This window comes from Phaenicophaeus curvirostris, chromosome 2 (assembly GCF_032191515.1).
Source record: "Phaenicophaeus curvirostris isolate KB17595 chromosome 2, BPBGC_Pcur_1.0, whole genome shotgun sequence".
In the NCBI taxonomy this organism is placed as follows: Eukaryota; Metazoa; Chordata; class Aves; order Cuculiformes; family Cuculidae; genus Phaenicophaeus; species Phaenicophaeus curvirostris.
Window position 1 is genome coordinate 102,625,705 of NC_091393.1, and position 14,542 is coordinate 102,640,246.

The window sequence follows — 14,542 nt, forward strand, 5'->3', positions numbered from 1 at the left end:
TGGTGGATGTGGCTGCTGCATTAACAACGGGCTGCATCAGCACTCAAATCTTATCTTGTTAAATCAGACAAATGTAGCTCAATGAAAAGGAAGGAATAAATGCCTAGGATGGTTGAAAGGAGTGAATTTTAATCCTGTTTGTTAGGGGACTTTCATGGTGGGGGCTGAATGACTGAGGCAGGAATGCCCACCAAGAGCTTATGGGACTATGAATTATTACATGCTTATACATACAACTACACACACAGTATATGCAAAGACAGTTTTTCATTTTATTTCTACATAGACAGGTAAACATCCACACACCAACACTCATCCATATACAAATACACACATTTTCAAAATGCCTTTCAGGAAATGTAGGTCTGTATTTACAAAGTATATAATTCTATATTTTTCTGGTTCAAGAATACACATTTTTTCCTTTGTATATAATTTATCATTTTATGCAGTGAAACAAAAGTTATCACATGGACTAAGTATCCAGAAAATAAATGAGATTTTCAGAGCAATTATATATGTTTATATGATTTTGTGGATAGATGGAGTACTGCTGTCGCTCTATACACAGTCAATATTAATTCTCAAGGAAAGAAAATGTTCCTGTGTTTGCACAATCAACAAGACCTTTAGAAATAAGTTTTCTGCCAGACAAGGAAAAGTTTCAATGGCACACACTTCATAGACTAAGCCTAGGTATTTATAATAAATGGAAGGTATTGTCAGAATTCTTTGGGAAGACCCTCAATCACTGATCTTTAATTTTAATTCCTTTCTATAATAAATTCTTGTATTTCACCTACAACCCATAAGTCAGTAAAGAACCTTTGTTTGTTTATCAGTAAAAATGCATTTGGGAACAAGGACGGATCACAAAGCTGCTGAATAAGGCTGTGACCATTGCAGCACCAGCAGCACAAAGCAGTAGTATGTACAAAGCCAAGTTAAACTTGGATTTATTTAATTGGCTCCAAGGTAAACTTTCATGCCTAGTAATACACTGGAAATATATTTTTTTATTATTTACAAATTCTGTTTGTAACATCATTATGGCTTGTTGTGATAACTGTTGTGATGTCGCTAACAGTATTAATGTATGTAATGATGTAGTATTAATGAGAAGGAGGGCTGAAGAGAGCCTGTCACGTACAAATACCACATGTAACACCTCTCGTATCTGAAAAAGATCTAAGACCAAACCCTTAGAAAGAAATGGAGCTATTTGAATGTTGTGTTTTCATTTCCCTTCTGACTGACCATGAAAGCTCATCTTCAAATTCATGAAATATAAACATTTTAGAGTTCCTACCTTAAGCTAACTTAACCCAGCCTTTAAATAAATATATAAATAAATTTTTTAAAAAGTAGTAAAGTGACAGAGGCCCAGACATGACAGAGACAATTCATTACAGACCATTTTGATCCAATTATGCAGGAAAGGGTGGGATATGCAGCCCAAAGAAGTGCAGAGTAATGGAACAGAAAATGAATAAAGGCTACCTTCTCACTGTTCCTAAAAGTTACAATGGCTTTCCCATATGCCATGCAAATTAACAAGCACACAATTCAAATTCAGAATTTTATTCCTATTTAAAGACCAGAGGGGAAAAAACCCCACATTTATGTCAACAACCCCAAATTTAACTAAAAAATAAGAGTTAACGGCCTTAATAGTTTTGGAGAACTGTGCTGTGAACAGGGAGTTTCTACGTCTTCACAAGTCCGGTGAGCACTTTTCCGAGTCTTAAAAGCCACAAGAGGTCTTCCAGGGTAAGAAAGGAAAGGCTTTTATTGTGTGTTTTAGTGGTATTACACTGCAGCACTGTGCTACAGCACAGCAGCATTCCACAGATGACATATCTGATATTGTTGGTGGCTACCATCCCCAGCAACTCTTGCTCTCAGCCAAGAGCCCTATTCAGGAGGAATGGTAGGGAGACAAATAGAACAGCCAAACCTTAGGGAAAATACAGCTAAAATAAGCAAATCAAGATAATTGTGCTAATTATCATAATGAAGGAAAGATTTTGTGTTTGCATGAGGGCCGCCCCTCCCCCGTTACGTGCATGATGTTGTGGATGCATTCAGGGCAAATGAGTTCCAGGCCTCACTAGATGCTTGAATTTCTGTCAAAGTGGCTCCATTACATATGTGTCCCCCAGGGTCAGACTGCATTAGCAGTCTCCTTTATTCCACACATGATGAACTAAGGAGTCGGCAGAATATGTTCCAAAAATGCCTTCATAACAGATATTTTCAGTGTCCGCAAGAACTTCAGCACAAAGTGGGGTGGTTTTTTTCAGTTTTGGGGTTTTTTTTTTGCTATGTGGTAGAAAAATAAAACACAAAATGCCTCTGAGGTCACGGAACAGTGACCTCATTGGCTAGGCTAATTTGATTGTGCCAGAACAATAGCACTGTACTCCTCTGCCAGCGAAGTGCATGCTAATTATGCGATTTGCCCTTGATAAGACCTTGGTGGGTCATTCAGCAGTTGTGATCTGTCACTGACTTCTAATCATGTATTATCGTCTGGGTGAGTCAGAATGGTACCCTAAGCTTTCTGTCTTTACAGCAATGTGGCACTCTAATTACCTTATGCCAAGTGGATATGCAGAGACTGAATTAAGTGATCACTGTGATTGCCTTCAAAATCTTCTCTTTATCCTTTGTGTTGCTTCTCTGCAATTTACATTTTAAGATGCTGAGAAGCTTTTGGTGAGACTGAAAATGCCACTCTAAAAAACAATGATTTTTTAATTTAAAAAGCATAACATTAAATTTAAGTTATACCAATTCCTAACAGTACTTAAACGCTGCTAAGCAATATACCTCAATAAGAATCTTTCAGTAAACTTGTTGGCAATTATAAGACATCCTTTACCTTTTAATGTGGAACCAAAAGAGAAACAAAAGGAAAGCAGCTTAATCTCTTTCTAAAGTTTTAACAATTTGTAATTGTTATTTAAAAAGAAAAATTAATCTTACAGTGCTTTGCTACATTTATTATGCCTGTGAGGTGTACATGCCCATATAACAAATATCAGATCAAATGTGAAGCTTACAAAGCTTCATCGCTGTGTTCATCATGTTCATTAATAACAGTAAAGATGGGTTGACCCCATAAGTCTTATAAATTCAGGAGCAAATTTCTCACCTATTGGTTAACACATTTTGTGGCAATTTAAGGAATCTGTATTAAGTTAGCTATGAAAATGCTCTGTATTTTATCCAGTACTTTAAAAATCAGTTAGAGCTGCACCATACTTCTCTATTGTTGCATAGCAACTCTCAAAAACTACAAAGCAATCTGTTATGGTAAACCAGTTGTATTAACATCTGTATTTGCCCAAAGAATGATCTAATGCCTTTTGCAAGAAAAATGTGGCGATACGTCTCTGGGTTAAGTAAAAGAAGTAATGATTTATAAAATTTGATAAGATACATTTGTCTGAAACATCCTCAAAAATATGAGCTCTGAAGTGCTACTTGAAAGTTGTCATAAACCAGACAAAAAATCCTCACAATGCTAAATTTATTGTACCACTAATAGAAAATAAGGATTTTCAAAGCTTTTCTGTATTGTATGTCAATATTGCAGTATAATTTTTTTTTACAGAAAAACTGGAAAAAAAATAGTCAATAAAACCCATAAAGGACAATTGAGAAAAAAATTGCAAGCCTTATTTTCCTTGAATCACATGATGCAGAAGCAGCATTATTTGCTGAGACCCTGGTTTGTTTGGGGGTGGGGGGAAAGGAAAAAGATAGAGTGAGAGAGAAAGAGAGAGAGAGGCAGCACGCGAAGAAATAAGATGCATTCCCTGGGTGGCAAAACAAAAGAGCCCAAGGAAAAAAGAAAAAAAAAAAGCTGTAGAAAGTTGACACAGTCAAGAATAATGGCTAAATCTATCAAGTTTGATCAGGTCTGCTATAATGAAGTGGAGCTTCATATTCCAAGCAGGGACAATGAAGACAGAAGTCAGGCTCTAGAAATGTGCTGCTCACTTTGTGCTTGGAATATGCAGCAGCCAGCAGGGAGCCACAAGATAATTACACAGTATTTGTGTGGTTCCAGGAAGCTTCCTGTGCAGGTTGAATGCCTGTGCTATATTAAAAGGCAGCACAGTGAAATGTTTTTAATGAATATTTTTGTCAGAGAAAGAAAAGGCATTTGAATGTTTTTTGTGCATGCAGGGAACGAGAGGTGGAACATCCCTGTCAAAATACAGGTACCTTTATTTATATTTACTCCATTATTTACAATTTCAAGAGTCTAATGTCCTTTCAATATTACAAATTATAACACTAGGTTAATGTTGTTTAGGGCTAATTGCACGCACAGTCCCCTAACTAATGTTTGCTGTTAGTATGTTTCGCTGAAATCCTACATCAAACTGGCTTGAAACTACTTTTATTTTTATTTCTAGTAGGAGCTGAAATGTTTAGACACATTTAATCAGAAAACTCAAAGAAGTAGTAACACAGATGTTGATACTTACTATTCAGTAGCCCTTGGCAGTGATAGATCTAAAACACAAGAATACATTATTTCAGTACTCTGCAATTCTCACCTAACAGATGTGAATAATCCACTGAATTAAAAAACCCAGACGCAATACTCAGAAATGCTCGTTTTGCAGTGCAAGCATTCATATTGATCAAAACCTAGGCTTTGGTAAAAAAAGTTCATTTGAAAGGCTTTTTGCTGGTCCAGATTTCAACATTATCCACACTTAAGCAAGCCCCGTTTTTGCTGCTTAGAATTGAATCGCTTCTACTATGCACAGGCTGAGACAATTTGCTGTTATGTGCTGCTGAGTATCCTCATGCAAGATTAAATAAGGCTCTTTAGATTTCACAGCATTGTCCTCCACAAGAGATACTGGTACATTCACTTACTTCCTGCTCTATATCAGTGACCACAACTCACAAGGACTTTTTTTTTTTTAATCAAAATTTTAAGCTTTAAACAAGTATCATGGTCAGTTTTATGTTATTTAATAGAGAGAAACTTCCCCAGGTGAGAAAGGAGGCCCACCAACTCTCCGGTCTGCCACCTGGGATTAGTGCAAACTCTCCAACTGCACTGCCCTAAGCTCCTTCGAAGCCAAAATGTGTGCTTATGTCTAGTCTAGTGATTGCGAAATACTGAACAAGAGAGAGAAGGTTTTTTTGTTACTCCTCAGGAATTTTCTTATGTATGTATTTTAATAACTATATTATTTGGAAAAAAAAAAATCAGGACAACTCAGAAATAAGGAATGTAATAAAAAGGGAGTCACTTCTTTGGTGATGACACCTGAAAGGTTACTTGAAAGGTAACCCACTGCAGCAGAAAGCACAAACAGTTCCTCCACATCATCAAGAGAAGAGAAAACTTTCACCTTTCTACATTTTTAACTCAGTACTTACAAAAAGAATAATGAGTAGTTGTGAAAATAGTCTTGGGAAAACAACAATAAAATAGAAGCTGCATCTGAATTAAGTTATTGAAGAAAACAACCTCATAGGTCAATATAACATAGTCAGATTTATCTTTTTTAAAGGGCACTAGAAAATTTTTCACTGCTTCTGATATTGCCCCCGATTTTAAAATTCTAAGTCTCCATAAGGAAAGGTTGAAGCATCTCATGTTGCATAACAATACTTATTGCCACAAATTCATCCTCAGCAAAACTCGTTACTTCCCATCTTGTTAGTGGATTCAAATGCATCTATGACTTTCCCTTTTTTTAAAAAAAAAAAAAAATCCAAAAGCTTACATTCAAAGTTGTGAAAATTCTTGCTCAGAAGTTATTTTCAGGTTCACTTCTTGGATGCTTTTTTTGTTTTTCCAGTAATCAAAATTAAGCTTCCTTTTATAGTCAGCACTTCAGCAATGTTACTTGGTCCTTGCTACTCAGAGACTGATTCTGCACCTTTAAGCAGGAAATTTACTGTAGGCAGGAACAAATCCTGATACAAAAGGGAATGAAAGGTTCCACGTATATGACCTCCCCCATTTTTGTTTGCATTCCTATTTCCAAAGCACACTATGGTACGCTTTCTGCAGTGATCAGAGGTCCAAGCTGCAAATACCTCTTTTATAATTATTAGTGCAATATTTTTTTTCAAGGGAACTGAATGCAACTTTTAATCCATTCTTTGTCTACAGCAGCTCTAATTTAAAAGGAAATATTTCAATTACTAGATGAAGAGGTAAACAGCTGTCACATTTGGAGCCCAAGTGAACATTATAACCTACATTCCACCCCCCTGAGCAAAAAATACAAAACTTCCTCTGCCGCAAAGAAGGTAATGGGAGCTAAGTGATAGTTTTCATTTTATTTTTGGCAAGTTCTTAAAATTTTTGCAGCTCCAAACACTTGAGCCCATTTCTTAAATCAAGGTGAAGACAATAATTACTCCTTTGGACCTCTGGCTGTTTGAGGTTGCTTGTAGTGATTAGAACAAATAGCTGGAACTAATCAACCACAGCAACTCATGTTCACTCAGTTTCAAATAGTTCACACTCTACCAAATATGTTTAAAGTAACTAAAATATCTAACTACAGCTTATAGCTTACTTATCAAGAACTGAACCTTCATACACTCACAGTTTTCAAAGCCTATGCTCTGTGTACGGGGTTAATTTTTGTAGTAAATAAGTTGAAAGAATAAATTAAACTCATTGAGTCAGATTCTCATTTTTCTTATGCCTGTCCATTTAAATTCCATGTAAGCCAGTGCATTACACCAGATTTACAGGACTCTGGGACAAAAGGATTCATTTCGGGTGATGGAATCCACTTGGGTTTACACAAGTTTAAGCAAGGGCAGTAGTCTGCCTCTAAAACAGAAAAAAAAAAAAAAAATCATCTTATTACTATCATCCCTCTATAGAGTCTTCCCTTAAAGCAGCCACATAAACCAGTTAATGTATGCAGAGTTTCTTTTCCATCTGTATATTAAACAGCTATTTTGCCAATATTTATATGCCCATATCCCTCAGTACAAGCAGAGCCAGGGATATCAAGCATAGCTGTTAGTCCTGTTGCATGAGATGAGCTTTGTATCAAAAGGAAAAAAGGCTCCTCTCCATCTCACATGCTTTATTTTATTCAACCAGCTCTTTTTCACATTGTTATATCCAGTGAATATAGCACGGTTGGATTCAGAAGAGAACCTTAAGCGTTATCATAATGCTTAGAAGCAACGGCTTCACACTGTATAATCTATCAAAGGTGTCAGATTTACAAAATGCAGATTTTCTGTCACATTTGGGCACTATAAGCACTGTATCTTTTCACTAAGGTGCTGACTGCTGTTTTAATGAGGCCCTTTGGTGGCTGTAAAAAACTGAAAGGAGAGGATTATAGGGGTTACCCTAGGTATTGTCTATTTGTCTTACAAATTTCACACTAACTACCAATTACATCGCCATAAACCTTTTGGCTACTTCAAGCTATATGCCATATAATACATAAAAAATACGCTATGTTAACCTCTTCCATATTATACGAGTAACTACAGCCACTGATGCAAGTAACATATCTAATGAAGCCAATAATGAGCCTCTTTAAAAGTAGTCTTGTTATAGGAATAATATTAGAGCAGTTCAGTTAAAGGCTAAGGTCCATTATGGCATGCTTCCTATGTTCCCTGGTCCCAGGTCTGAAAAGATGCTGACACGCTAATTCAGGCTCAAGAAGGGCATTAATCTCACAACCTTCTACTTGTCATGCTTAATGGGACATCCTGCCTAGGTGAAATGAACCTGATGTATTCAGGTAAACATAATTTAATAAGGAGAAAAGAATAAAGAAATAGCTAAGGTCTGACATAATGGCAAAGGGAATATTTACAACTCAGTTTCAGTGGAGAGGATTGTTATTGTTTGGCTAAGAAGGAAGCAGCATAAGAAGAAAAAAAAGGGCAAATAATGCAGAATTTGTTTAAAAACTCACCATTGAAATATTAGTGTATTTAAAGGAATATGTTAATTTGGAGGAGGAAGAGATGCACTAATGCAGGGCTTGGAGCGCTTGAGTGTAAAATAGAGATCTGAAGCCATGTAGTACGATACTTAAAAGGCAAGCATGAATGTCAGTGAGTAGCTGTGTATCCTCTTTTGGCTGTCATCAATCATAAGTCTAATAAGCCACCTAAAATTATGTCACAGGATATAGACCTGTATCAACTGCAAATGGTTAAAACAGCACATACCCTACCTGCTGACTGAGTGGTAAATGCAGGACCCATCTCTTAACCCCCCAAAACCACAAAAGCCTACAAGGGAAACATGCCTGCACACAGCATATCACGCACCTGGTGCGCCACGGTACTAGATACAAAGATATCTATCTCCATTCCTTAACTTAGTGGGAGGTAAATTTACAAAGTTCAAAAAAAAAATTGTCATCTATTTGAGAAAAAAAAAAATATTATTTTGATTCATGAATTGAAGTCAGGCACTTAAGAAACCCAAAACATGAGGATGGACCCTTTTACGCAGTATGAATGGATCTTGATTTCCCCAGAATTCACCCTTTGCTGCCTCCCAAAGTCAAAAGGTTGTGCTATATATTTTTGTGCTCTGTGAGAAAGCAGGATTGAATCCTCAGAAACTCCAAGGGAATAAAACTATTACAGATGCTACTCAGTGATCAGAATGAAGAGAGGGCTTCTGAGAAAGCTGAACTTGCCACACCACTGCAGAGCAGGGCTGTCATCCTCGATCCCTGTGTGTTTTTTTTTTTCCAAAATATGGCTTCATTCCTTTTATTCCTGTACTGCTCAAGCAACACTGTAGCATCAAATGCTCAGGCAAAAAATTGTGGAAGTTCATTGACTTTTGTTGGATTTTCTTTTCATCCATAATTGTAGTTACTGTATAACTAGGCAGTAGGTTTGAGCCGCATCACTAGAATCACAGAATCACAGAATAACCAGGTTGGAAGAGACCCACCGGATCACCGAGTCCAACCGTTCCTACCAAACACTAAACCATATCCCTCAGCACCTCATCCACCCGTGCCTTAAACGCCTCCAGGGAAGGTGACTCAACCACCTCCCTGGGCAGCCTGTTCCAGTGCCCAATGACCCTCTCCGTAAAGAATTTTTTCCTAACGTCTAGCCTAAACCTCCCCTGTTGGAGCTTGAGGCCATTCCCTCTTGTCCTGTCCCCTGTCACTTGGGAGAAGAGGCCAGCACCCTCCTCTCTACAACGTCCTTTCAGGTAGTTGTAGAGAGCAATGAGGTCACCCCTCAGCCTCCTCTTCTCCGGGCTAAACAACCCCAGCTCTCTCAGCCGCTCCTCATAAGGCCTGTTCTCCAGCCCTTTCACCAGCTTTGTTGCTCTTCTCTGTAGGATAACACTGTTAAAAAAAAGGTTAGAAAGTGTCCTATTTGTGGAACAGTTGTGTTGGAGTTGCGTTGTGTTCCAGAAAGGGAACCAAATTAACCTTTCTTTCAGCAATTATTCCCTTTGCTATGCTTCCAGTTGCGTTTGACAAGTGAAGCCCAAACTGCACTTGTTTCACACCATAGAGAAGTCAAAACTTGCTTTTTAACTAACTGAAAAACAGGTATGGAAAGAGCACTACTTAGTCCGGCTCTTACAGACTTGTACATACAGACATTAGTCTTGTTAAGTCTTGAAACACATACTCCAAATAGGCCTTTGCTGCCTCACTGGCTCCCAATACACCTTTTGGCCATAAACATCTGGGTATTTTATCTAGGCTGATTTTTGCAAGCAGTTTACTCTAAAGCCACTAATACATGCTATTGCAATGGGGCTCAATGGTGCCTATTAGGTGCTGGTCATGCTGAGCGAGGGTGTGGATTGCGGAGACATATTGCACCACAGGGAGCTATAGGAGACACTGCTGCTGGAAGGCAGAAAACCTCCTGGAGCTCTCAGGTGCAGAGAGGAGTGCACTTGCTATTAAATTATTTCACAGGGAGAGCCCTATTACCTATGAAAGCTGATCCTGCTCTTAAACGCTAGTGCAAAGGGACCATAACCCTCTTTGGGGGGAGATGATATGTCCAGAGGAATCAGTCCCAGGGCTCCCAAGCAGCAAAGGACTATAATGATAATAGGTACTTTGTGTGAGGTACATTTGATCTGCAGTTTCCCATCCTGCAGAAACCTGCATCTGCCAAAGGATGGCCCAAAGAAATCCATAGTTTAGAAGTTCAACAAGAGAGCATCCAGTTGCACTGGCTCCCACTGGCCACTTGCAAGAGATTTGGAGAGCCCCGTGAGACATTTGCTCCAATGACATCATTCAGATATGCCCTACTGGGGAGGAAACTGATTAAAACCATTTTGGCTTGCTGACTGGTGAATTTTTGAATGCATCCCAAATCTAAATTCTTATTCTCTTTTCATTTTGAAATTTCAGATATTCATTCTGGTAACATTTCTAGACAGTTTAAAACAGATAAAATAGCCTTGACATCAAATTAAACCGAGTGATAAATCTCCAGCAATGGTGTGGCTCATGTTCCAGCACTCCTTCAGGAAAAGCCTGCTGGTTTTTTGGTTTGTTCTAAAAAAATGGAAGCCTACATTTCCTGAAAACAAACAAACAAATAGGCAGGGTTTTAATTTTCAGATATGGGTACCTATGTTGGTTTATGACTTTTTATACCTGAATTTGGATGTATATTACCATTATGGCTGCACAAAAATTGTATGGTGGCCATCACATGGCCACCATATATGGGGGCAGACACATTACATTCCGACATTTGAATCTAACTGTTGAGAGCAGAATAACTTCTAAAGATGGAAAATCAGCTAATCCCAAATTATATTAATTAGGGCCTGCTTTGTAGTCAGAATACGCCTAACTGCAATCAGAGCACAGTTAGCTATTCCAACAAAATCACAGAAACAGAGACCACCCTACTTCACAGACTTTAATACGTGACACAACACCCATCGACGCTGAAGCCCCAGTTCTCATGAGCTTTCGTAGTATTGCTAGCTAAGCTGGTAAAGTTTCTTGGTCAGCAATTAAAACTAGAAGTGCCATTCCAGTGTCCTGTTCAGGTCCACAGCACAACCAAAAGGATCAGATACCATTCAACAAACACCAGCAAGGACAAATTAGAAAGACCAGAAGTCCATAGGACCTTATCATAGTTTCTTGTGCAAGGCGTGCACAGAAGCATCAACAGGTTTGGAAAAATCCCTTTCTGCTGGTCTTATTCTGGAGGCATGCGAGGTGCTCACCACCCTGTTCCTCATTAAGCAGCAGGAAAACATGGTGCCATAGGAGTCCCTCACTCTTTCATTCTCCATCTCAGCATTGGACTATCACCATCCAGAGAGATGAGTTTCCACTTCCTTCAGAGCAAGGAAGGCTAGTAAGGAATCATCTGATTTTTCTCAAAATAAAATAAAAATAAATTAAAATAATACGTGTGTGATCTTCTGGCTGGGAGGCTGGTGTGTCTGAAACCAGGTGGATGCTGTCACACTTCACAAGACCACCAATTATGTGAACCATTTGAGCTGCTGAAGATTAATACATGAAACGGCAGAAGGAAAAATGATTTTTCAACTTCATTAGCTGTTACAGTACAGAAATGTACATGTTCCCTGTGCTGGCATCGAGTTAATATGCCTTTAATTTTCAGGTCTCAGTTTTTCAGCTGCTGTTTCATAGAGAACCAGATAGATCTTGAAGATTTGTAGGGGATGAGCTGGGGGGCTGAGCAACATTGCCGTGAGAGCCGGGGACCTCAAAGATACCTATCCCTGGGGATGTGCCAGCCCTCACCGAATTCAAAATTGCAGTGTGAATTTGGAGAGTCAGAAAACAGATACACAGTTAAACATCTAAGCACGCAGGCTAGTGACTCAAAAAAGTTAATTACATTACTTGTTGAAAAGCGTATCCATTTTCTTGCACCTTCCCTAATACGCACTCAATTCCCTCATTGTAACACAAAGCTGTCATTACTGGCTAGCTTTTACATAGCCCAAAAAGCAGTGGCTACCTTTGCTGGATCAGTCTGTCCAAGTTTATGTTTCCACTTAACTTTGGAGCAGAAGAAAAAGAGTCAACAATCTTCCCACTGTTTGGATTCTATCCTTTTGAATGAATGATAGATATTTTTTTCCCAACCTCTCTCCTGAAGTTCCCTAGGTGTTGCCAGGCTGCTCTCCTGACTTCCACCCCACCCCTCCAAAAATGGGAACTGTGTTCTACTCCATATAAAATCAGCTCTGTAGAGCTGGATAAAAAAAAATGTCACCTTAGGCACCTGAATTAATAGTTTGGTTATGTATTCTGTTAAGTCTTCACTATAGATCAGCATTAGTATGTTAGACAGCTCTTTAGACCTAACACTGTTAGGTCAACATCCCTTTGAGATCTCTCCGAATTATCCAGTTCAAGAAAAAACCCACAAACCTCACAGAAGTATACAGAGTTCCCTCCTCCATCCCTGAAGCCTCTGTTAGTACCACCAAATATAAAATGGTGGAAAAAGTTGGCAGGAATAAATACTTCCATGGAGTTACTAAAGCTGCAATTAATGTTAATGAAGCTATGCCTTATATGGCAAGAAGATATACTATAAATTGGATAAGTAAGAAAAATGATCAGCCATTGTGCTCTTCCAGTATAGTACATCAGGGTATTGCCACTGTAAAGCTATCTTTATTTTAAACCATTAAATAAAACAATATAAATCTGCAAGCAGGTGTTTCTTGTTGCAGGAGTATTGAAAGTTGTAATGCAAACAACCTAATTTTAGCATCTATGTAGAGTGTGAAGTAAATTTACTGATCACTGATGCATTGAGCGCAGCGAGGACACAATCAGCAGGAGCTTCCAGCAAGATTATCCTATTAAAGCAGGAAGACTTCACGCGGCTGCTAAGGAAGTAGTCAAAAGCAGGTGATGGAAGTGGGGGTTTGCCGAGTAGGCATGGGCCCACTGTACATGTTAAGTTGTTGTTTTCTGCTCAGCTAAGCAGCAGAGAATTGATATGTTAGCAATGAAGTGCAATGACAATTAAATTGTAACTGACCTACATGTTACCATCATTATGCTTTCTCTTTTTTACTGCTTTCCCTCTTATTTAATCACACAGTATGGGGTTTTTATTAGGCTGTAATGTTAAAATCTTCATCCATTTAGCCATAAATGTTTGACTGGATATCTATCAGACTTCCTTGCACTATACAAACAAAACCATTTTGCTGAATCATTGTTGACTTGTTTGTGGCCTAATTTAATGAGTGTAATAACTTACATTACTATCCAGTTAACATTTAGGAGTCCAGAAAAGACCTGCTAGCATGCAGCAAGCTACTGTATGTGTTTTCTATTCGTATCGCTCCTCTCCACAGTAAATTTTATACAATAATAATGTACTTCTTGCAATGCTGGTTTTGCTTTTCCTCAGGCCAGGCTGAGTTCTCCAGAACCAGGCTGCGATGCTAAACATCAAGTGCCTCAAAATTTCCAAGTAGTTTCAACTTTCCAGGTATCAGGTGACTGCTTACACAGCCATCAAAACATCAAGCAAAAGAACCCTCAGTACTTATTCATTACATCATGCTCATGCACGATGACTGCTTCTTACTGAGTAGGAAAATACCAAAACAATTACTAATGCTTAAGTAGAATAAGGTTTTTAAGTTGTATTAGAACTACAGAAAGCTAAAGCTGCTTTGCCAAACCTTAGTTCAGATTAGTTGAAGCAAATGTCATTGCTTTGTCACTACCTACACTTTAAGTGTTCATTTGGCACCTGACAGCCCTGTAGATCAAAAAATAAGGTAAGAAGACTCCTACATTCAGACACTAATTTAACAAATACATGGCAAGACAGAGGCATTTTCCTTCTTGCAAGTCCATAACTCACACACCGATACCTAGAAAGCAACAATTTGTGAAGTATAAAAGTTGAAGTTTTCCATCAATCACAGAAAAAAAAAATCATCTCAGTAACCTTGTATTGCAGGCATCCTTTGCTAATTGCAATGAATCAAGAGGTACCACAGAACCACTACAAAAAGTCTCTATTGTAAAAGTTACGCTGTACTAGGTAAATCCCAAAGAACAGAAGAGTCTCAAGTTGTCCCCCAAACATAATCAAACAACCTTCTTCTGTCCACAGTAAAAAAAAAAGCCAAAATGCACTGTAAAAGACAAGAAAGATAATTTTGACTCAACAAGCATAAGCCTGACCATGCTGTCAGACTGCTGACTACTCCACAAAGACACGTTTCAAGCAATATAGGCTTCTTGGGGAAAGTGGGTTTACTCCATATGCATTTGTAAAGTATATTCAATCAAACATTAGGAGTTAAAACTGTTATCCATTATCTCCCCAAACAAAAGTGTCCTAACACTTTCCCCCCCCTCATACATTCCAGTTTCTTTGCCCATAGCACAGGACAAACTGAAAAGGAGGCAGGAAAACCACTCTTTTTTAAAGGAATCAATAGATTGCAAGTGTCTTGAGGAATAGCAAGTGAAAGCAAAACGGCATATTTCATCACCCTGTTAAAGAGTGAGCCTTGGAG

General features: G+C 38.3%; 1 long non-coding RNA gene across 7 annotated transcripts in view; it reads right to left on the reverse strand.

Annotated features, from left to right (window-relative positions):
* The window catches only part of LOC138717524 (uncharacterized), a 496,265-nt gene that overhangs the window by 221,906 nt on the left and 259,817 nt on the right, over positions 1–14,542 (reverse strand). For 3 of the 7 annotated variants that reach the window (XR_011336888.1, XR_011336891.1, XR_011336890.1), the window contains exon 3: positions 4,503–4,530. The exons of the other annotated variants lie outside the window; for them this stretch is intronic. This is a non-coding gene — a long non-coding RNA (uncharacterized lncRNA). The remainder of the gene's footprint in view (positions 1–4,502; positions 4,531–14,542) is intronic. 7 annotated transcript variants of the gene reach the window in all.